Genomic DNA, 22,359 nt, shown 5'->3' with positions numbered 1-22,359 from the left:
ACATGGGACCTTTTATGTCAAGCTTCTTATACGTTTGCCATCTCTTGATCAACATATTTTGAAATAATGCATTTCCAGTCATTTGATTTTATGTCTTAATTTTTTTTTAGTGCATCAAACAGCCCTGCAAATGTAGATCTATCTGGGGGAAATGGGGTGTCAAGGGCTTTTCATGTCACCTATTCCAGTCCTCTCATTTAGACCAATGTAAAATGAGGTTCACCTTTTTGGGGTTTTTTGGTACTGGGGATCAAACTTGGGACCTTGCACTTGCTTGCAAGGCAGGTGCCAGAACCACTGAGCTAAAACCCAGCCCCTGAGGTTCAACATTTTGCTCAAAATTTTGGAGCTAGTTAATGCAAAGTTGGTTCTAGAATCCAAGGATAAATCCTGGTATAGGAATTGTCCTGTGAAGATGGGGACATCTGGCCCAAAGCCTAAGAATCTAATCAAAAAGCTTTATACTCTACCCTAGCCATTTATTTATGTGCCTTATATCCATTTTCAAAGTTAATGGTTGGTGAGCTAGATGACCTGATACCCTCCAGTGTGCGCCAGTGTCCCCTCCAGGGAACTGTATTGTTCTCTGTCCTCAGAGATCCCCATTATATAAGGTTTCAGGCTGCAGCAGGGGGTGTTAGTTACACTGGGGAAAGTGCAGGACTGAACAGGCCAAGGTAGTTGGTTTGATCCTGGTTCAAACCAGTTAATTTTGTACAGATAAATTGTTCCAGGGTCACATATCTTCTGATGTTAGCTGGTCACTCTATAAGTAGTTGTGATGGGTTTTAATAGCAAATGGTTCTATACCACCCATTTCTAGAAAAAGTGTTCCAACTACCATTGTTCTGTTAAGTCTTAGTTATTGAATAATTATCTCAACCTATTACCATCTTTCCTCATATATACCTTCCATTTCCTTATTTTTCCAGGTACAGTACTCACTAAATACTGACTGCTTTGCATCTATAATTTCATTTAAGCCTTCCAGCTACACTGAGAGCAAGTACTATACTATTACCTCCTCCATTTTATGGTGATGACTAAGGCAAAAAAATGAAACCCGGATACAGACCTGAGCATTCTGGCACTGGAGCTGCCCTCTAAAGCTCAAGTCACACTGGTAACTGCAATGGCAGACCTTGAAAGTATATAAAAAGACCAAAAACTAGACTCTTTCCTTTCTGCATTTTTTATATTTATCGTTATTTAGACTTCCCATTCTATTTCAGCTAGCATTTTTGTGTTGAAGGGTATATCCTAAAGAAAGTCATGTGACTATATAGATATAGGCACATACAATTATGTAGTTGTATATGTTCCCCTGCAGCATTGTTCATAATGGTGAAAAGTGGAGATCATTCTCTTAATTGGAGTGGACAGATAAGTATTGCTACATACATACAGTCTTATGCTATGCTGCTGTTTAAAAAGAATGAAGTCAGGTGGGGGTGCACATCACTTATAGAGCATGTGCGTATTGTACATGAAAGGTCCAATCCCTAGTGCTGAGAGAGAAAGATCTATATGGAAAATACTAAATATTTTAAGTTTAGAAATAAAGCTACAAGTCAGATGTGACACTCTGGGAGGCTGAGGCAGAAGCATCACAAGTTTGAGGGCAATTTAGATTTAGTGAGACCTTGTATCAAATTTTAAAAAGGGGTGGGGTGGCTGAAAATGTAGCTCAGTGAGAGGCCCTGGGTTCAATCCCCAGTAGAGAGAGAGAGAGAGAAAGAGAGAGAGAAGGAAGGGCTACAAAGCTGTATGTATAATCCTATTTTTGTAAATAAAATTTTATTATTTGCATGACTTTACATTGTAATGTTTATATATTTTTAAAAGGTATAGAAGGATATATTCCAAATTGTTAACCACAGCTCTCTTAGGGCTAGTCAGGAGAGAATATAATGGTGGATTTCATTTCCAAACTATATATTCTGTAGTGTTTAGTTTTTTGTAGCAACTGTGCAGTCATTTGGTTATCAAAAGAATAATAATGATTTAAATTTTTAATAAAATTTTAAAATTCTGTGAAAAAGAAAATCAAATTTCAGCCTCCAAGCGGCTCCTCCCTGAGTAGGGAAGGAATATGGCACTTACAGAAATAACTGTTAGAGCCAGAAACTGATGGACAGGTGGGCAAGAGAGGAGAGAGGATTCTCTGCTAAGATGAGTGGCCAGCTGCGGTTGAGAAAATGTATGCAGGAGATGCCCTTTGGAAAGAGCTTGGAGGAAAGGTAGACTGTGGAAAGGTCAGAAGGGAGGGTGGGAATGGGTGGAGTTTGCAGAGAGATCAAGGGACTAGGGACGTGTGGCTGCGGAGGACAGCAGGTAACAGCCGGAAACGAAGGTCGCTGGGGGCCCTGTATTGCTAGGGGTGGGGTTCTGTGTTGATTTCTTTAGGCTCCAAGACCCACCATAGGTTTTTAAGCAAAGAAGGGACACAATCAGAAGTGAGTAAGTAGCCAAGTATGATGATGCACAACTGTAATCCCAGATACTCTGGAGGCTGGGGCAGGAGGATCACATGTTCAAGGCCAGCCTGGGCAATTTAGAAAGACTGTTCTCCAAAATAAAATAAAAAATTGGTCTGGGAATGTGGCTCAATGCTCCCTGGGTTCAATCCCCAGATCAGGAAAAGAAAAAGTGAATAAGCAGCAATTTCATAGCCAGTGACTATGTAAATGTAATTGTGCTGTAGCATCAAGCTGCCTGGTTTTGAATCCTGATTCCATCCGTAATTACCGGAATATTCCGGGACCAGTTACTTACTTCTTTGGGTTTCTATAAAATGGGAAAATAGAGATAACAGGTGACTATCTCATAGCATTGTTGGGACCAGGGAGTTAGTGCTTTCAGGGCGAATGTAAATGCTAAGGATGTCTGCCAAATTTTAAAAAAAGTTTTCAAGGGCTGGGGGTCCACTCTCAGTTGAGTACTTGCCTAGCATGTGGAAGACCCTGGTTTGGTCCTCAGCACCACAAAAACAAAGTAAATAAAAATAAAATTTACAAATCAGTATCATACTTTTAGATTAAAATCTTTGCGTTTTATTCTGAAACTCTTCTTACAAGGAGCTAACTTCTTTTTTCACACTCTCAAGGATAATATATTATTAATCTAATTTTACAGATGAAGAATTTAGGCTTTAAAGAGAGGGATGAGCTCTCTTATCTGAATCCATAAACTCTGGTCTCTGCCCCAAAACCAGGGCTTTTAGCTCAAATTCCCAGATCCTTGAAAGTAGGAAAAAATGGGAAGTGGAAGAAACTTTGGAAATTTCTGTTTACAGAATAAGGACAACAGCAGAAAGGGATGGGAATAAAGTAAGATCAAGAACGATAAAACTTCAGTGAACACCTGAAAGTTTGTATATAAAATCAAATGTAACCTATAAACAGGAGATATATATGGCACACACACATTCATACATACATATGCCAAAATTACTTCCTAGTGATGAAGTTTTGGGGGGCTTCACTATACTGCTAAATCTGACAATAACATAAACCTCAAAACGGAGGGTGCATCCTGTGGCCAGAAATAACTCTGCTGCCCAAATGCTCCATTCCTATTGATTTGTGCCAAGGGCATTGCTTTTCTATCAGTTTGAGTAAGTGCAGTAGGAGTCCTGTGTCCCTGGCGCAGCCTCACGATTTGATAGGAAGAACTGGGCCCTACTGGGTCACAGAGAGAATGAGTGGTACCCTAGCTCTGGATCCATGACCGTGGCTTAGCACTACATGTGACTTTTTGCTCAGACAGTTACATGATTAACTTGATCATCGCTGAACCCACATCGGGGCCACTACTGGTAAAAACAGTCCAAGTCAGGCAAGAACCAACTCCAGCTAATTCTAGGAGACTCCTGCAGTCATCCATGAAGCAGGCAGATGTCTTCTCCAGTGACTCTCAACCAAGCTATTTAGACCATGAAAAACAAGGAAAGGCAAAAAAGATATTTGGCTATATGAACTTCTGTCCTCCTGTTATTTTAGTAATAGGAAATATATGGTGTGCTGTGTCCCCACCAAAATTCATATTGAAATTTAAGCTCCAATCTGAGATGCTAAGAGGTGAACTCTCAAGAAGCACCTGGTTCATGAGGCCTCTGCCTTCACATATGGATTAACTCATTTGTGGGTTCAACTTTAAAATATTTACCAGTCTCTGGATATATTTATCAAAATATTTTATGGCTGGGGGTGTAACTAAGTGATAGAGCACTTGCCTACCATGCATGAAGGCCTGAGTTTGATTCCCAGCAATGCATTCAAAAAATAAACAAATGAAGGGCCGGGGATTTAGCTCAGTGGTTCCAGTGCCTGCCTCACAAGCGAAAGGTCCCAAGTTCGATCCCCAGTACCAAAAAAAATAAAAATAAAAATAAATGAAAGCTGATTTCATAGCAATTCACATTAAAACTCCTGCCACTGGAAATGATATACAAAACTTGACTTGAAACTTGAACTCAGTCCCAGTGAAACTAAGGGTGAGTCACTGAAGACAGATGATTTACCCAGGAATCTTCTTCCAAATGTCATAATTTGTATGATTACATGTCTTTATTAAAATGAAGTGAGACTGTCTCAAAATAAAATACATAGGGGGCTGGGGATATAGAGCAGTATGAAGCCCCCCTCCCACAGTTTCAATCTCCAGTACAAAAAACTAATTAAGTATATCATTAGGCTGGAGAAGTAAGCCCAGTCTGGTTTAGCTCCTTCATTTAGCAATAAAGCAATAACAAAATAAATCCTTACACCTAACACTTAATGACACCGTGGGTGTACTAATTGGACAAATGGCCAGATGCACCCTCCATCATCTGAATTTATCGCATCCTGGCTTTTGGAAAAGACACATAGAGGGCTATGGTCATCCTTCTGGCAACTTCAGCCCTTGGAACAGACCTCTGAACTCAGAAGATGAGAGAAGGGTCTTTTGAGTAGCTAGCCAAAGTGCTTATTGATTCTTATTGAATATCAAATGTCAAAAGGCCCCATTATACAATTTCCCAGCCCTCAGCAGATTAGAAATAGCAGGCTATGTATTTTTAAATCTCACAGTGAAATATATCCCTCTTGACCTCAGCTAACTGAGGCATTGCCACTTATAAACCTCACAGACTTATCAAGCGTAATTTCACACATTGGCTGGTAGTAGTTGGTCCTCCATATCTATTGCATATGTATCGTGGACTCAATGAGCTATATACTGAAAATTCTCTCTCAAAAAAAAATTATAGGCAGGCATAGTGGCACACACTTCTATTCCCAGTACTCTTGAGAGGCTGAGGCAGGAGGATCACAAATTTGAGCCTAGACAACAATTAAGCAGATTAGCAAGATCCTGTCTCAAAATAAAAAACCAAAAGAGGACTGGGAATGTAGCTCACCACAAGGGCCCTGACTTCAATCCCAAGTACGGCTCCCCCCCGCAAAGTATCTGTACTAAACATGTACAGACTTTTGATTGTTATTATTCCCTAAGCCATGTAGCATAACACCTCTTTCCATAGCATTTGCATTGTACAGTATTAGATATTACGAGTAGTCTAGAGATGATTTGAAATATAGAGGATGCTGTGCATAGGTTATATTCAAATACCACCTCATTTTATTTAAGAGACTTGAGCATCCATGTATTTTTTTATTTGGGAACCACTTCCCAAAGAATGCTAAGGAACAACTATACAGTACTTAGGTGAGGTGAGCTAAATAATTTTTTGTCAGTATGCCAAAAGCAAAGTAGTGCTTCCTACCCTGTGCCCAAAGCATTCCCACGGCCTGGTGGGCATGTGGCTACTTCCAGATATTTTCCTACTTTCCTTAAAGAGAAAGTTCTAGCCCTTGGAGCCCACCAAAACCTCATGTGGCATGGAGTCACTCCAACAACTCCATGTGCCTCCACGTTGGTTAGATCATTTCAATCAGTTACCATAAAAGCCTCTCGCAGCTCTCCCCTCATTCAGAAGGTGACAGTTGCACATTCCAGTGGAAATCCATTAGAATAACACTTGTAATGATATGTTATCAAGTGAACCATGAGTCAGGTCGTGGCCACTTAAATGTAACTGCATATTCTGGAAAACAGTTCAGCTGTGAGGTTGAAGGGCTAATTTATTTTTGGTTTCTCCAGTTTAAGCCACTGAGCTGTCACCATGTAAGTACCTCCAAGTTTTGCACAGAGTAGACAGGAAGGCATGGTGGGATTCAAAGAACTTTGAACTAGGAATGTCCTGAAATTGCACCACAATGCCTGCCATTTCTGTCATTCAAGGTAGTGGAGGGTCTGCAAACAGAAGGAGTTGGTGCATCAGTAAGTAACGGTATAAACCGGTGGTCTTCAAACTTTTCCTTGCATACTCCCTAAAAAATGCTGAACCCTTCACACATTTTGAAATTGACAACTGCATCTTTTTATGGTAGCATTGTTTGCTAAGGATGCACTCTGAAGTTGGTTAGCATGGATGTTTTAAAATAAAACTGTTGTATCACACACTCTGTATCCACTAAAATTTAGTCACCATCGTAATTTGACACCATCATTCATTTTTAAAAACAAAAACACAGTTCTCTGACAGAAATGTTAAATCATTTCCTTTACTCCTTCAACTATACTTTCATGCCACTTCCAGTACAGAATTGTATCCATCCCAGTTAGCACTCTGGGAAGCTGAGGGAGGAAGATCACAAGTTCAAGCCCAGCCTAGAAAATTTAGAAAATTCGAAATTAAGTGAATAAAAACAAAAAGGGCTGGGGATGTAGCTCTCTACATAGACCCTGGTTCAATCCCCAGTACCACAACCCAAAAAATTATATTCCAAATGTCAAATTTTTTATTCTTGGACATTTTTTATAGATTGTCCTATCATAGGAATGAAGCAAATTTGCATATGTGAATTGATTGTATTAGTTTTAAAAATCTTGTGCCCATAAGTCTCTCAGTGTTAAAACACTGTTGAGATTAAGTCACCATTCCAACTACATATAACAGGATAAATATATATTTTATTGATGACTAAATATGGAACATTAAAATAGTGCTGAAAACTATTCTCTTTGTTTGTTTGGGTACCAGGGATCGAACTCAGGACCTTGCGATTGTGAGGCAGGGAGAGGCACCACTGAGCTAAGTCCCCGGCTGAAAACTTTTCTCTTAATAAAATGGGTAACAGTGGGCTATAAATGTGTTTATTTTATGTCTTACATATGAGTTTGCTTATCCATCAACTAATATCATGGCACAAATGAGCAGAGTGTAGCATCAATGCTGTCCCTGTTTCTCATTTTTGACTCAGCCCTGAGAAACCTTATTCACGTTAGTAAGTGAACGGGTTGAAGATCTTGATTATGATGATGTCCAGAGCTGGTGAGAAGGAAGGAAAACTGACATAACTCAGAGGGCAGAGCTTCAGAAGGGAACCCCACAGCAAACTTGCCTGCGACCCACACCCTGTGTGAAGACCACTAGCCAGGCCACCTTTGCAGGGAACCCAAACCTGCTTTTCCTCAGGGCCGTGATTAGCAACGTCATTCAATTCTTTGACCTTCTTGTAGTTACATAACAAATATCATCTAGAGATCTTCCTTCAAAAAGTTTCTATCCCATGAGGGAGCCAGGTGGGGTGGAGCACACCTAGAATCCCAGCACTCTAGAAAATTGAGGCAGAAGGATCACAAGTTTGAACTCAGCCTGGGCAATTTGGCAATTTAACAAGACCCTGTCTCCAAAAGGAGTGTTGAGAGGATGTGCTGGGGATGTAGCTCAGCACAAAGGCCCTGGGTTCAATCCTCATTACTAAAGAAAAAAAAAAAAGATTCCTTGAAGGAAGCTGTGCATGCATGGGGTGTGGGGGAATTCTCATACTTTCCACTTCACTGGCTCTGAACTCTACTCTAAAGAGTTATCTTGACTCTGGAAGTTTTTACAACCCAGGGCAAGGCCTTGCTTTCTTGTATTGGAATAGAGAGGGCCGGCTGGGGTGCAAGGGGAGATGGAAAATTGGGGACCCAGTGTGAAACCACCCTTTACTCTGTCTTGGGTAGAGCTAGACACCAATTCCCTTAAAACTCTGTGCCTTGGAGGTCGCAAGTCACGCAGAACATGCCGAATCAGCCCGCGCCCTGGCAGCAGTCCACTGGACAACCCCCCACCCCACCCCTGCACTCCTCTATACAGCCACCTGGTTCCACACTATAAAGACGCAGGGGACACCGGCCCACCAGACCACGGTACTGGGTCCTGCCGCTCCCAGCCCAGAGGTAGGGGCTTCTGAGCCGCCATCCCACTGCTGGTCCAGAGGAAGGGGCTTCCTGGCCACCATCCCTCCCGCTGCTCCCAGCCCAGAGGAAAGGGCTTTTGGGCCACCTTCTGTCCTGCCTCTCCCAGCCCAGAGGAAGGGGCTTCTGGGCCACCATCCCTCCCACCACTCCTGGCCCAGAGGTAGGGGCTTCTGAGCTGGTGTCCCACTGCTGCTGGTCCAGAGGAAGGGGCTTCCCAGCCACCATCCCTCCCACTGCTCCCAACCCAGAAGAAAGGGCTTTTGGGCCAGCAACCCTACCACTGCTCCCGGCCCCTGTCCCACCTCTCCCAGCTCAGAGGAGGTAATCCATGTGGGCGCCAACAGCACCCCGCCCCAGTCGAAATGAGAAAACATGTAAATAAGTCTCAAAACCAGTCATCCAGATCACCTACAGCAACCCCAAAGGGAAATGAAATGGAACACTCTGATACTCAACCACCTGGACCCACTGAACTGGCAACAAAAGGGGATCTGGAAAAAATGAAATCAGAAATAATTTCTCAGAAAACTGGAGAAATTGTGCTCCTAGTGCAAGACATGATTAATAAATCTAGAGAGGAGCTCAGGAACATGATGGAATCCCAATATAGGAAACAAATGGAATCCATAAAACAGATGCAAATAGATTTCCAGGACATGAAAAACTCCATTGAAAGTCTACACAGCAGAATGAGCCAATGTGAGAACAGAATTTCAGATATACAAGACAAGATTGCAATTAATAACCAGGAAAAGAAAAAATGCTTTGAAATTATAAGCGAACATGAGAAATCAATCCAGCAGCTGCTAGATGATGCAAAAAAGAATAACATAAGACTGACTGGGCTCAATGAAGAAACAGGAGAGAGTGCAGATGACATAAAAAATCTCTTCACAGAAATAATGGCAGAAAACTTCCCAAGCAGGGGAAAAGAGCTTGACATACAGATAAGTGAGGCATATAGGACTCCAAATAGCCTTGATCAAAAAAAAACCAAACATAGGCATATAATTGTTAAGATTCCAGAAACTCAACAGAAGAACAAAGTTCTACAAGCACTTAGAGAAAAGAAACAAATCACATACAAAGGAAAGCCCATCAGAATCACAGCAGACTTCTCAACACAAACCATCAAGGCAAGAAGAGCTTGAAGTGACATATTCCAAGCCCTAAAAGAAAACAGCCTCCAACCCAGACTGATGTATCCTGCAAAACTATCTCGCAAAATTGATGGAGAAATAAGATACTTTCAGGACAAAGAGCACCTTAGGAACTTCATGAATACCAAACCAGCACTCCAAAGAATTTTACTCAATATCCTAGGAACAGACATTGACAATCACAACCCCAGGAAGCAAAGCAGAATGAACCCATCTGGCATGACAAGAAATTCAATGTAAAGGGGGAGAATCCAACCAAAAGAAAAAGTCATGGCAATGACAAGTCAATATGTTTCAGTTATAACCATCAACGTTAATGGTCTCAAAACACCAATCAAAAGAAATAGACTGGCAGAATGGGTCAAGAAGCAAAATCCAACAATATGCTACATACAAGAAACACACTTAATTCAAAAGGAAACTCATAGACTGAAAGTTAAAGGGTGGAAAACAATACTCCATGTGACAGGAACCCAAAACAAAGAAGGAGTAGCTATCCTCTTTGCAGATCAAGTAGATTTCAAACCAACACTGATGAAGAGAGACGAAGAAAGACACTACATCCTTGTAAAGGGAAGAATCCAAGAGGAAGAGATGACAATCATAAATATCTATGCACCAAACACTAGTGCACCCAAATATATAAAACAAATACTAACGGACATGAAAAGTCATATATGCACTAATACAATTGTAGTGGGGGACCTCAACACCCCACTGTCACAAATAGATACATCAACCAGACAAAAAATAAGTAATGAAATACTAGAACTCAATTGAACTCTTGAACAAATGAACTTAACAGATGTTTACAGAGTCTTCCATCCCACAAAATCAGAATGCACATTCTTCTCAGGTGCACATGGGTTATTCTCCAAAATAGACCACATACTCACATGCAGAACATGTTTAGGTAAGTGCAAAGGAATTGAAGTTATCCCCTCTATATTATCAGACCATAGTGCAATGAAATTGGAGATCCATAGCAAAAGAAACTGGAAAAATTTCATAAACACATGGAAACTGAAGAACACACTTCTGAATAACCAATGGGTCACAGAGGAAATTAAAGCAGAAATCAGACAGTTCCTTCAATTAAATGACAATGACAATACAACATATCGGAATCTATGGGAAACAATGAAAGCAGTCTTACACGGGAAATTCATAGCAGTGAATATGCATATTAGGAAAACAGAATGAGCCCAATTAAACAACCTGATGCTGAGCCTCAAGCTTCTAGAAAAAGAAGAGCAGGACAACCCCAAAGCTCATACAAGGGAGGAAATTATAAAGATCAAAGCAGAAATCAATGCAATGGAGACTAAGAGAATGATACAAAAAATCAATGAAACCAAGAGTTGGTTCTTCAAAAGAATAAACAAAATTGACAAACCCTTAGCCAACCTTATCAGAAAAAGGAAAGGAAAGGCCCAAATCCATGCAACTAGGAACGAAAAGGGTGAAATTACAACAGACCCAGCAGAAATCCACAAGATCATCAATACCTACTTCCAGAACCTATATGCCAATAAGATGGAAAACACAGAAGAAATGAACAGATTCCTAGATACATATGAATTACCAAAGTTGAACAAAGAAGACCTAAAAATTCTGAACAACCCAATATCAACCAATGAAATTGAAAATGTAATTAAAAACATATCAACTAAGAAAAGCCCAGGCCCTGATGGCTTCACTGCTGAATTCTACAAGACATTTAGAGAGGAACTGCTGCCACTACTGTTTAAACTCTTCAATGAAATTCAAAGGGAAGCAATACTCCCAAATTCATTCCTGGAAGCAAGCATCACCTTGATCCCCAAAGCAGAGAAAGACTCAACCGAAAAGGAGAACTATAGGCCAATCTCACTAATGAACATAGATGCAAAAATCCTTAATAAGATACTGGCAAACAGAATGCAGAAGATCATCAAGAAGATCATACACCCTGATCAAGTGGGATTCATCCCAGGGATGCAGGGATGGTTCAATATACGAAAATCAATTAATGTAATACACTATATCAATAGAGCCAAGGACAAAAACCATATGATTATCTCCATAGATGTAGAAAAAGCATTTGACAAAATCCAACACACATTTATGATAAAAACCCTACAAAAAATCGGAATAGATGGTCTCTGCCTCAATCTGATAAAAGCCATCTACGAAAAACCAACAGCCAATATCATACTAAATGGTCAAAAACTGAAATCCTTCACTCTAAAATCAGGAACAAGACAAGGATGTCCACTATCACCACTCTTGTTCAATATAGTTCTGGAAACATTAGCCACAGCAATTAGAGAAGAGAAAGAAATAAAAGGAATAAAGATAGGAAATGAAGAAGTCAAACTGTCATTATTTGCAGGTGACATGATACTCTATATAGAAGACCCCAAGAACTCCACCAAAAGTCTTCTAGACTTAAAAACCAAATTCAGTCAAGTAGCTGGTTACAAGGTCAACACACAAAAATCAATAGCTTTCCTCTACATAAATGACAGACTCACTGAGAGAGAAATAGGGCAAATAATTCCTTTCACAATAACATCTAAAAAACTGAAATACCTAGGAATCATCCTAACGAAAGAAATCAAAGACCTCTTCTCTGAAAACTATGGCACTCTGAAAAGAGAGATTGAAGATGATATCAGAAAATGGACAGACATCCCCTGGTCCTGGGTAGGAAGGATTAATATAGTGAAAATGGCCTTACTTCCAAAACTGCTATATAGATTTAATGCAATTCCAATTGAGATCCCAGCAGCATAATTCATGGACCTTGAGAAAACAATCCAAAAATTCATTTGGAACAAGAAGAGACCTAGAATATCTAAAGCAATTCTAGGTAACAGAGACATGGCAGGGGGTATCACAATCCCCAACCTGCAACTATACTGCAAAGCTACTGTGATAAAAACAGCATGGTACTGGCAAAGAAACAGACCTGAGGACCAGTGGAACAGATTAGAAGATGCAGAAACAACGCCAGACACACTCAGCCATCTCATTTTCGACAAAGGAGCCAAACACCCTCACTGGAGGAAAGATAGCCTCTCTAATAAATGGTGCTGGAAAAATTGGGCTTCAACTTGCCACAGATTAAAACTAGACCTATATCTCTCACCATGCACTAAACTAAAATCTAAATGGATTAAAGATCTAAATATTAAAATAGAAACTCTAAACCAGTTGGAACAGAGGTTAGGTAGAACCCTTGAAGACACTGGTGTAGGAAAAGATTTTATGAACAAAACCTCAGTTGCCCGTAAGCTAGCACAAACAATCAACAAGTGGGATCTCTTCTTATTAGAAAGCTTCTCTACAGCAAGAGAAAACACCAGCAGTGTGAAGAGACAACCCACAATGTGGGAAAAAATCTTCACCTGCTTTTCCTCAGACAAAGGTCTACCTATCTCGAATGTATGAAGAACTTAAAAAGATCAGACCTCCCAAATTTAAAGACCCAATCTGAAAATGGGCATCTGAAATGAACAGACATTTCTCAGACAAAGAAGTAGAAATAGCAAATAAATATATGAAAAAATGTTCAACGTCACTGGTCATTCGAGAGATCCAAATGAAAACAACGCTGAGATTCCACCTCATTCCAGAAAGAATGGCTGCTATCATGAAATCAACCAATAACAAATACTGACAGGGTTGTGGGGAAAGAGGAACCCTGCTCCACTGCTGGTGGGAGTGTAGACTGGTGCAACCACTGTGGAAATCAGTATGGAGACCTCAAAGAACTAGGACTGGAAGTCCCATTTGACCCCACTATTCCACTGCTGGGGATCTTCTCCAAAGAATTAAAAGAATCATACCACAGTGATATATGTGCGCCCATGTTCATAGCAGCACAGTTTGTGATAGCTAAAACTTGGAAACAGCCCAAATGCCCATCAACTGGAGACTGGATAAAGAAAATGTGGTTTTTTTATAAAATGGAGTACTACTCAGCCATCAAAAATGAGAAATTAGAGACATTTATAGCTAAGTGGATGCACATTGAGGCAATACTCTTAAGTGAAATAAATAGAACACACATGTATAAATCCCGAACAGTTTCTCTGGTGTGAGAAACTGAAAGTGTAAATAAGGACTAAAATGTATAATAGATAATGTGAAATAGGAAGAAAAGGGGCAAAGGGGAAGGAAGTGAGAAGGATAGGGGAAAGGATAGAAGGGAATGGGATTAATATGAGAAAATGGAAAAATAGGAACAAAATCTTTGTAAATAGGAATGGAAGGGATGAAGGGAGGGCTGGGCAAGGGTGAAAAATAAGAACAAGGGAGAGTATATAAAGGTGCAAATTTCCAATGATGAATGTCATTATATTGTATACCTAAAATGTACCAATGATTAGAATGAATAATCGGTAATGCAAAATAGGAAGAAAAGGTCCAAAGGGGTAGGGGTAGTGGGGGGGCAGGGGAAAGGAAAGAAGGGAAAGGAAAAATGCTGAGAAATTGAAAAAATGGAAATAAAGTCTTTGCAAATAGGGAAGGGTGGAGGGGGTGAAGGGAGGGCTAGGAATGGGGAAAAAACAAGAACCAAGATGCATCATGTAAAGGTACAAGTTCCCAATGAGAAATGTAAATGTGTTGTATACCTAAAATGTACCAATAAAAGAATTTAACAAAAAAAAAAACCTCTGTGCCCTTTGGAGGACATCATTTAAACACCTCTGGGAGAAGGTATTTTAACAACTGCCTCAAATGCAGAAGATGGTAGCATCAGATTTTTTTTTAGTGGTACTGAGGATTGACCCCAGGGCCTTTGCACTGAGCTACATCTCCAGTCTTTTTTATTTTTTATTTTGAGACAGTCTCCCTATGTTACTAAATTGCTCAGGCCAGCCTCCAACTTGCGATTCTACTGCCTCAGGCTCCTAGAGTGCCAAGATTATAGATGTACACCAATCAGGGCCAACTCAGAACTTTAAAACTTGCTGTCTGAAGTTCACACTGACCTGGGAGTCCATCATCTATCTGGCAGTGCTATGGAATCCACATCATTCATTTTAAGAGATGAGACACACTGAGACCTTAAAAAGGATAAAGACCTTGATCAGGAGGCTTTTCCTCCCCTCTGCCTAATTCTCAGATGCATTAGTGCTTTCCACAGTACTGTCTGCTTCTGTTTCATTGTTGCACCACCTGCTTCCATCCTTCTTACCCAAAGCAAAGGTGCAGACAAATGATAGAAATGACACCTGCGCTGAAAGGAAGGCTCTGGGGTCAGCAGCACAGTTCCAGGGTGCCTCATGGGGAGCCCCTAGTCCTGTCCGATCTCTACCTGGCTGTGGTGCAGCCTGTGTTCATGGCACCAGTGTTCACTGTGGCTTGATTTCGCAGTGTGTCTCCAGTAATGTCAGTCTTTCAGTGCCAGGGATCTGGAGTTGGCTACACTTCCATCACCTTGCTTCAGCTTCGGTCTAGAGAGCCCTTGAGCTGATTAAAGGGATTTTCTGGCAAGAAACGGAAGACAACCACTGCAGAATCCGTAGAAACACAGATTTGTACATAGTGGAGGACTTTTAGAAATATATTACCTTTGTTCCCTGTGGCTGAGCTACGGAATCAGCCTAGGCACCGGCAGCAGACAAATGGGTAAAGAAAATGTGGTATATGCACACGATGGAGTATTATTCAGCCATAAAGAAGAGTAAAATCATATCATTTGCAGCAGAGTGGATGGAATTGGAAGGCATTATGTTCAATGAAGTAAGCCAGACACAGAAAGACAAGCAGCACAGTTCTCTCTCACATGTGGGAGCTAAGCGAGATTGGCTTGAATGTAGACTGGTAATTTCTGGAGGTTGGGGAAGGTGCATGGCGGGGCACAGGCAAAGGGGCTGGATTGGATCAGTGCAGACGGTATGAATATGTGGAAGCACCACACTGAAGTCCACCACAGTGTACAGCTAATGCGTGTTAATAAAGACGATGATTTTAAATGATGAATAAGTAGCTGGAGGCTGTGGAGCTGGGTGTGCACTCAGCAGAGGCGCATGTGCTCTGCATGCAGAAGGCCCTGGGTTCCATTCCAGGTGCCACCACAACAGAGGCTTAACAAAGGAGGAGAGGGCAGCCATTTCTTTTAGATTAGAAACTAAACTTACATAAAATTTATAAACAGTCTCCTTTACAGTCTAGCCCATAGATACAAAATAGAAAGTATCTTTCTTACGTTTGACTCTCTCCTGAGCTGTTCCTTAGGAAAGATACCAACCCAGTCTTCCAGGTTTCCGCCTTCCCCCTCAGTTCCTATTACTCCTGCTGCCACCTTTCACTCTTCTCTCATCTCCCAAGCACCAAAAATAATGTGCATTACAGGCCTTTTTCTGGCCTTCCTGTGGTGTGGGAGGACCTCCTCTGGGGATGGCTCTGGCTCTGATCGGCTCCAGCTGTAATTCAGCAAAGCCGGGTCTAAGGTCTGCATCCTGTCCCCACCTCCTTCTCCTTCTACAGGTCAGGCAGGTCCCCCACCACTTGGACCTCCTCTCCTGAGTCCAGCAGGGCCCCCAGGAAGCCCCCCAGGTCCACAGCCTCCACTTACCTGGCTCTGGCTTTGCAAGAACCCGGCCTCTGCACAGAAGCGGACAGCTGGGCACCAGCCTGGGGGCCACCTCTGCTGGCAATGTCACAGGACAAGGGGACTACAGGAAGGAGGGTGGTGAGACCTGCACCCTTTAGCTCAGGAGACCCAGGCCTAGCTCCTGGTTCAAAGACTAGAGTTTTTAAAACAGTGCAGAGAGGCGTGTGCTTGTGTGTGCGCATGCATAATGCGTGTGTGTGTGTTTCCCCTCCCCTCCTCGCCCATATGACCCCCTGACCGTCCTCTGGGGGGTCACTAATCTTCCTTTCTGAAAAAACATCTCTAGACCCAGCCTCCCCCACTCCACCCACCCAGTTCCTGGCCTTTCCTCAGCCAGTGCCTCAAGCACAGGGAATGTTATGTTACTGACAGGAATAAGAAAAGGAAAAGAAAGGAGAAAAAAGTATACATCTAAGAGATTTCTGTGGTTTGGGGCACTTTCAGTTCAAGGTTTTCATCACTTTCCCCTTGTTCTTTCCAGGCTGAAGATGGTACTCAAAACCAAACCAAACTAAACCGACCTGACAGCTGTGTGAGGAGTGAGCTTCCGTCTCTCGTCCTACAGGGGATTCAACCCTCAGCTTTGGGGTCCATGGGGAGGAAGTGGGGCATGGGAGGCCATGTTCAAGGACAGAGCCAGCTTCAGGCAGGGTCACTCAGGATGGACGGCAGACACAGTGGCCCGCAGAGTCCAGGGAGGGCGACCTGGGTTCCGGAGGAAGCATCAACGAGAGTTCTCACCTCTGGGTTTTCATGGTACTTGTACATTCTGCCTATTAAAATGGATGTGAGAATGCCTAACACACAATGTCACTATAAGGGATACACAAAATCCGAGTGCCTAGAACAGTGCCTGCCATACAACATGAAGTACACTTATCACATTGTGGCGTATTTGTTTACTTGTTTATCTTCCCCTCTGCATTTTGGATGACCTTTTTTTCTTTTCTTTTCTTTTTTTTTTTTTTGAGATGAGAGTCTTGCTAAGTTGTCCAGTCTGGCCTTGAACCCATGATCCAAAGTAGATGGAATCTCAGGCACACACCTCCAAGCCTGGCTCCTTCTTGCATTTTATGTTCCTTCTACCTGGAATATAGTAGATACTCAGTACTTGTTTATTTAATTCACCAATCAATACTTGTCCCACCCTTACCTTGACCCCCCTTCCACTGCTGGTCAAGAGTGTATACTCTTTGGGGGCCAGGGATTTAGCTCAGTGGTTTTGCCACCTGCTGCGCAAGCGCAAGGACCCGAGTTCGATCCCTAGTACAAAAAAAAAAAAAAAAAAGAGTATACTCTTTGCTCCCTCCTCTGCTTTCTGGACTGAAATTCAAACTCCAAATGAAAGTAGCTGGATAAAAAGCTGATACTTCCCTTCCTGGAAAAACCAGAGTTTTCTCTGCAAATGCAGCATGAAGAGGCTGGGGGAGCACAAGCTCTGGGTGGCTGTTTCTGAGTCTTTTGTGGAGACGTGGTGTGTTTAAATTAAAGCCAGATTCCAAGGTGCTATTTATACTCCAAGAATTTTTAAAAACAGAAAACATCAGTCTTCCTGATGGTCTTCAAGTGAGTGAGAATGAAAGGCATTCTGAAGGTCAGAAACAGAGAGAGGATTGAGGAAGGGAGAAAGAAAGATGGAGGGGGCTGGGGATGTAGCTCAGTGGTTTCACCGCCCGCTGTGCAAGCGCAAGGACCCAAGTTCGATCCCCAGTACCAAAAAAAATGAAAAAAAGAAAGAAAGAGGAAGGCAAGGAAGAAAGGAAGGGAGAGAGGAAGGGTAAGGGAAAGAAAGGAGTGAGAAAAGGAAGAGGAGAAAGAAAAACTGAAAGCTGAAAGAATGAATTTAAAAGCAGACACATGCCAAGCATGGTGACACAAGTCTGTAATCCCAGCACTTAGGAGGCTGAGGCAGGAGGATCACTATGAGTTCAAGGCCAGCCTGGGCTACATAGGGAGTTTACAACCAGCCTGAATTAGAGTGAGACTCTGACTCAAAGAACCTTAAAAAAATAAATAAATAAAAGCAGGCTCATGGAGGTTCTAGTCAAATACCATATAATCAATTGAACACACAATTTTATCTTTCTTTCCTCTTAACCCTCCATTAAAATGACCGTAAACCTTCAAGGACAGAGAGAATGCAAAAACATCAACTGTCAGAGTTGATGAAACAGAAAAGCTATGGTAAATGAGTGGAAGCTAAACACTTGGAAAAGCCCAGGTCTGCTGGGAGGAGATCACGGGAAACTGGGAAGGGATGGGGAGGTTTGGGTGGAGTTGAAAACAGGAAGACCAAGAGCTTGCCTGAGGTGGAAGATGAAGCCTGGAAGAGTGGAAAGGAAAAGCCCAAGGCTTAGGACCAGGGTCAGAAACAAGACAATTTACTAACAACAGGACGATGGAGTTGTGAAAACCTGCATGATGAACAGCAGTGCCTGTAATGCCAGCACTCTGGGAAGCCGAGGTAGGAGAATCACAAGTTAGACAACTTAGTGAGATTCTGTTTTGTTTTGGTACCTGGGATCGAACTCGAGTTCTTGTGCTTTTGTGCAGCAGGCGGCGAAACCACTGAGCTAAATCCCTGGCCCGAGATTCTGTTTTAAAATAAGAAATTTAGTAGGGCAGTAGGGTTGAGAATGAAGCTCAGTGTGAATGCTGATTCCTTCCCTGTCCCAGGCAGGAATGTGGAGGGGTAATCTTGGGGAAAACAGTCCAGCTCAAGAGAAAAACCAAAGTCAGAAAAGTATCTCCAGGGCAATGGATGTTGTGCAACCCACTTGTCCTCAAACCTCTCACTGGACTAGATACTTTCAGACAGGGTTCCAGCACCTCACTCATACACCAATCCTGAGGACAACCAGACATTCCAAGGACTCCTCCACCACACAGTGGACCAGAACAAACCTTGGGGGAGAGAGGGTAACCAGGAAGAAACAGAGCCAATGGAAGGAGAGTCGGGAAACAGCTACTATCACACTGAAGTAAAAGAATATACTGCATTTACTTTCAAATAACAATAATTCAGGGCTCAGGTGGAGCTCAGTGGTAAGAATGTGTACTTAGTATACCTGAGGATCTGAGCTCAAGTTCAATGTTCAGTACCAAAAAATGTATATACTATTAGTCAGCTTTCTTACTGCAGAGACAAAATACCTGACACCTGCATCTTAAAGGAGAAAAGAATTATCTTGGCTCGTGGATTCAGAGGTTTCAGTCCATGGTAGGCTGGCTCCAAGGAAGAAACGTCATGGCAGAGGGTATGGCGCAGGAAAGCTGCTCACGTCATGGCATCCAGGAATCAAAGAACAGAGGAAGAGCCAGAGAGGAAGGGGTGAGGACTAGATGTAGTCTCCAAGACCAGAACCCCATGACTCACTCAGACACACCCAGAAGTGTGCCTTACTCATTTCCTAAGCATCTCTCTGGCCAATCAGATTGATAATCAGAATTAGTCATCACACACACACACACACACACACACACACACAAACTTGGATGCTCCTTAGAGAAACCATTCATAGAACAAGAAAAGACTCATGAATACTACAAATAAAATTACAGAAAAAAAATAGAAGGATTAAAAGATAAAGTTGAGGAAATGTATCAGAAAGTAAAACAAAGACAAAAACTTCATAATTAGGAAAGATGAAACAATTAGATGCAAAATTACATACAAATCTAAGATATTCAACTAAATAAAGAATGATATCAGCTAAACAAGAATTCCAAAAAGAGAAAACAGAGAAACTAATTCAAGACAGAATCCCAGACCTGGCACACATTAATCTTCACATTACAAGGCTTCATGAGTGCAGGACCTAGCGAGTAAAAATGTGGGCACACTGGGTTTCAGAACTCCAGCATACATGGGAGATCCCAAAAGCTTCCAGACAGAACAAAACAGGACAGGCACCCGGCTTTTTAAAAATTTGCTTATGTTTGCAATATACAATGTTTATATTCAGTTTTGGGAAAGACTTCTGAACAGCAGACATGGAACCTGTGAAACAAAAAGACCAAGGCTGTTGTACACAGTGACACAAGCCTGTAATTCCAGCATCTGGGAGGCTGGGGCAGGAGGATCACAAGTTCAAGCCTAGCCTGGAGAATTTTGTGACTTAGTGAGACTCTGTCTCAAAAAAGTAAAGAAAGAAAGAAAGAAAGAAAGAAAGAAAGAAAGAAAGAAAGAAAGAAAGAAAGAAGAAAGAAAGAAGAAAGAAAGAAAGAAAGAAAGAAAGAAAGAAAGAAAGAAAGAAAGAAAGAAAGAAAGAAAGAAAGAAAGAAAGAAGGGGCTGCTGGTATAGTTAAGTATGAAGGCCCTAGGTTTAATCCCCAGAATTGAAAAAAATCCAAGGCCTTGAAAAAAAAAAAAGGTTTATAACCTAGAGCTCCCTATTCTCCCCAACCATGAAGCTAGAATAAAGGCATTTTTCAGACGTACATTGTCTCAGAAAACTCATTTCCTGTTCACCCATTCTTCAGATGTTCTGAAAGATGTGCACCTGCAAAAAAAGGGGGAAACACAGAAAAGATTGCTGGAGGTCCTGTAAGGAGGAGGTAAAGGCCACCCCTGAGCTGAAGTGAAGTTTCAGAATGATAGCTACGCAACCACGCAGGGACAAAGTTGTCCCTAGCACAGCTGGAGCACTGAGCAACTCAGAATTACTGGCTAGATAGAGAAACAAATAAACAATAACAATAATAACAGGGCTAGGGTTAGAGTAGAGCGCTTGCCTAATACGCACAAGGCCCTTGGCTCTTTTCCCAACACCAAAACAAAACAACCCTCCCCCAGAAACAACAACAGGACAATTCTTAATCCCAAGAAGTACAATGATTATGGAAAGAAAAAATAATCATAATGTGCTACATGTCTCTTCTGTGAACAATGGTTACATAAATCATGTAAACACTGAGCACTGACTGGTAAAAATTGTTACATGACTGGAAGGTATAATAGTGAGAGCTTAAAATCTCATGTTTCATAATAAGAGATCTACAGAAGGAAAACTCAAGAACTGGCACATAAGCTCAATGTATGAAACTAAGATGACAAAAAGCATAAGGAACAGCTAAGAAAGTTTGTGACTGCTTCTCAGGCGCCATTGGCAACTGAGGCATTGAACCAAGGGCCTCGGGCATGTTAAGCACATGCTACTGTCATTCCTTTAGAAATAGTTCGCCAATTAAAAGTAGCCCAGGTCCTTTTTGCCTCAAACAAAGAATTGGATGAGATAAGCCAAAAACAGTACCAAAAGTTTATTTGAAAAGTGAAGGTTAAAGAGATAAGGGAAAAACTGGCTCTGCAGAGCAATCTTGGGCTGAATGAGAGGGGAAAAGATAAAAGCAAAAATAAAAGTGCACTCTGCATGGAAGATGCCCAGTGGTCTACTATGAGGAGTCACAATTGCAGGCTCCTTATGGCAGCTGTGCCCTTAGAGCCATTTACATCTCACGGGAACCGGAGAGAAGCCCCACAAACCCTGGGAATTATGTGGCGCTGTCCTGAGATCTTGTAATTGACAGGTCCCATTCATTTCCCAGCCAGCTTTGCCACGCCCTACCTCCTATATCACTACCACTCTGTTTCTATTTTTTCCTGGTGTCTTCCTCTGGTTCCTGGAGGCATCACTGGGTTATAAACCAGAAAACACCACGACCTAAGCCATGCTGTGCCACTACCATGCTGGTGACCTTGAACATGTAAGGTATGACGGTTTAGCCCCATCTTCTCCTCCTGCACAATAAAAGGATTTTGCTGTGGACCATTCCAGGGCTGACACTGTTTGAGTTATGACTGTGCACAAACAAATGGACAGAGTGAAAGGTTTTCTGGAGGCCCCACTCACCCTGAATGATAGTGGCATTGTCCAATATCAGAGGAGGAAAAAGGTAGCAGATGGCAGGTGTTGAGCCAGGCAACAGATGCGAAAAGGAAAGTAAATAACATGCAAGCAAATTGCAGGTGAAATAATTCATGAAGAAAGGAGTACTTGTCCCTGTTCCACCACTGATGACTTTGATAAGAAGGTTTCCATTGCTCTGCATCATTTGTGTCCACTGTAAAGCTCAGAAATCCCAGAAATGTTAGTAGCATTGTTTCCCTCAGAACCACTGAACTTGAAGAGGATCACTGGAAACTGGGGGGACAGGGGGACTGTTGAAGATTTGGAGTGAGGGTTAGGAGGAGATGAGATGGAAAGAAGGGAAATCGGCAGAAGTTGTATAATCATGGTTATGGCGTGAGGTAAGTGGTCAGCCTGCCTGGTAGGTTGCACGTCCCCCTCTTTGCAGATG

The sequence above is a fragment of the Heterocephalus glaber genome, unplaced genomic scaffold (assembly GCF_053883595.1).
Source record: "Heterocephalus glaber isolate CG9 unplaced genomic scaffold, H.glaber_assembly_v1.0 deba00001461, whole genome shotgun sequence".
Lineage (NCBI taxonomy): Eukaryota > Metazoa > Chordata > Mammalia > Rodentia > Bathyergidae > Heterocephalus > Heterocephalus glaber.
Note: the sequence above shows the minus strand (reverse complement) of the source record.